The sequence below is a fragment of the Scyliorhinus canicula genome, chromosome 21, assembly GCF_902713615.1.
Source record: "Scyliorhinus canicula chromosome 21, sScyCan1.1, whole genome shotgun sequence".
NCBI lineage: Eukaryota > Metazoa > Chordata > Chondrichthyes > Carcharhiniformes > Scyliorhinidae > Scyliorhinus > Scyliorhinus canicula.
The window spans coordinates 1,683,524-1,686,224 of record NC_052166.1 but is presented as its reverse complement, the minus strand read 5'-3'; positions in this window follow the sequence as shown (position 1 = coordinate 1,686,224).

The window sequence follows — 2,701 nt, the reverse complement described above, 5'->3', positions numbered from 1 at the left end:
GGTTGTCGGGGCTGGAGGTGGTTACAGAGATAGGGAGGGTTGTCGGGGCTGGAGGTGGTTACAGAGATAGGGAGGGTTGTCGGGGCTGGAGGAGGTTACAGAGATAGGAGGGTTGTAGGGGCTGGAGGAGGTTACAGAGATAGGGAGGGTTGTAGGGGCTGGAGGAGGTTACAGAGATAGGGAGGGTTGTCGGGGCTGGAGGGGTTACAGAGATAGGGAGGGGTTGTCGGGGCTGGAGGAGGTTACAGAGATAGGGAGGGTTGTAGGGACTGGAGGAGGGTACAGGAGATAGGGAGGGTTGTAGGGGCTGGAGGAGGGTACGGAGATAGGGAGGGGTGTAGGGGCTGGAGGAGGTTACAGAGATAGGGAGGGTTGTAGGGGCTGGAGGTGGTTACAGAGATAGGGAGGGTTGTAGGGGCTGGAGGAGGTTACAGAGATAGGGAGGGTTGTAGGGGCTGGAGGGGGGTACGGAGATAGTGAGGATTGTAGGGACTAGAGGAGGGTACGGAGATAGGGAGTGAGCAAAGCTGTGAAAGTGGAATCTTGCCTCCCAGTCGTTTCGGACAGTTCCAAACCCCATGACCTGCCCCATCGCTGGGAAGCAGGTCAAGGGTCAAAGGTCACAAATCTGCCCTCTGCTGCGGGAAGAATGGAATGAATGGATTTGGGAGGGGGATTAAGGAGACAATGAGGGGATTAGGCCTTGTGCAGGTCGGGAGCGCACTGTGGTGTCAGCACTGACCACCCCACGGCCACGCAAGCTGCCGACTCGGCAAGAAGCATTGTCAGCCATGCCAGGGGGCACCAGCACATCCCATTTCACCTCAAACACTCCGCCGTCTGGGCCCTTCTGCATACACAGATCGGCCCTGATAAAATCCCGAGGGACTGGGCGTCGCGTGCTCGGATATTCCCACCCATAGCTGAACCGGATCAGAGCTGGACTGCAGGCTGTTCGAGATGCCCGGGGCAAAAGGTAATCACCGCGCCACACGCCTGCCAGCCCACCCCCATCGTACGCAGCAGCACCATCCTTAACCAACCCCTGGCCCCTGGGGCGGGGGGGGGAGAGAGGGAAGGGTCCCATTGGGAAGGTGGCGGGAGGTGGAGGGTGCCTTGTTAATGTCACACCCTCCCTGTTCATACTGCAAGCACGTCCTCCGCTGCCCACAGGCCCTCGTTCCCAGCTTCCCGGGACACTGGGCTGTTCAACTGCAGGGTGCATCGCAGCTGAGCACAATCTTGTTTCCACAGCGAGCGGACGTCTATTCGGAGGGATTTGCGAGCGGGAACCTGTTCCATAACCCCAGCTAATGGCACGCTCACTCGCTCCCCCCCCCCCCCAACCAACCCATCACAGCCAGCCCGTGGCACTGAGGCCAATTCAGCAGGTCTAATTTGGGGTGAATGTGGATTCAGAGATCCCGAGCCCCATGGAAAGAGGGGGAGGGGGGTCACTGCAACCTCCTGTTCAAATCCCTCCAAGGTCTTTTCATCCCAGCCACTCTATCTGTGCAACTTCCTCCACACCCTGCAACCCTCCCTTTCTCCGTAACCTCCTCCACACCCTGCAACCCTCCCTATCACCGTAACCTCCTCCACACCCTGCAACCCTCCCTATCTCTGTAACCTCCTCCACACCCTGCAACCCTCCCTATCTCTGTAACCTCCTCCACACCCTGCAACCCTCCCTATCTCTGTAACCTCCTCCACACCCTGCAACCCTATCACCGTAACCTCCTCCACACCCTGCAACCCTCCCTATCTCTGTAACCTCCTCCACACCCTGCAACCCTCCCAATCACCGTAAACTCCTCCATACCCTGCAACCCTCCCTTTCTTCGTAACCTCCTCCACACCCTGCAACCCTCCCTATCACCGTAAACTCCTCCACACCCTGCAACCCTATCACCGTAACCTCCTCCACACCCTGCAACCCTCCCTTTCTCCGTAACCTCCTCCACACCCTGCAACCCTCCCTATCACCGTAACCTCCTCCACACCCTGCAACCCTCCCTATCTCCGTAACCTCCTCCACACCCTGCAACCCTCCCTTTCTCCGTAACCTCCTCCACACCCTGCAACCCTCCCTATCTCTCTAACCTCCTCCACACCCTGCAACCCTCCCTATTTCTGTAACCTCCTCCACACCCTGCAACCCTCCCTATCTCTGTAACCTCCTCCACACCCTGCAACCCTCCCTTTCTCCGTAACCTCCTCCACACCCTGCAACCCTCCCTTTCTCCGTAACCTCCTCCACACCCTGCAACCCTCCCTATCTCCGTAACCTCCTCCACACCCTGCAACCCTCCCTATCACCGTAACCTCCTCCACACCCTGCAACCCTCCCTATCACTGTAACCTCCTCCACACCCTGCAACCCTCCCTATCTCTGTAACCTCCTCCAATCCATAACCCTCCCTATCTCTGCAACCTCCTCCAGCCCCTGCAACCCTCCCTATCTCTGTAACCTCCCCCACACCCTGCAACCCTTCCTATCTCTGTAGCCTCCTCCAATTCATAACCCTCCCTATCTCTGTAACCTCCTCCAATCCACGACAACCCGCCCTATCTGTAACCTCCTCCAGCCCCGACAACCCTCATCTCTGTAACCTCCTCCAGTCCACTGCAACCCTTCATATCTCTGTACCCTCCTCCAGCCCTTACAACCCTTCCTATCTCTGTAACCTCCTCCAGTCCC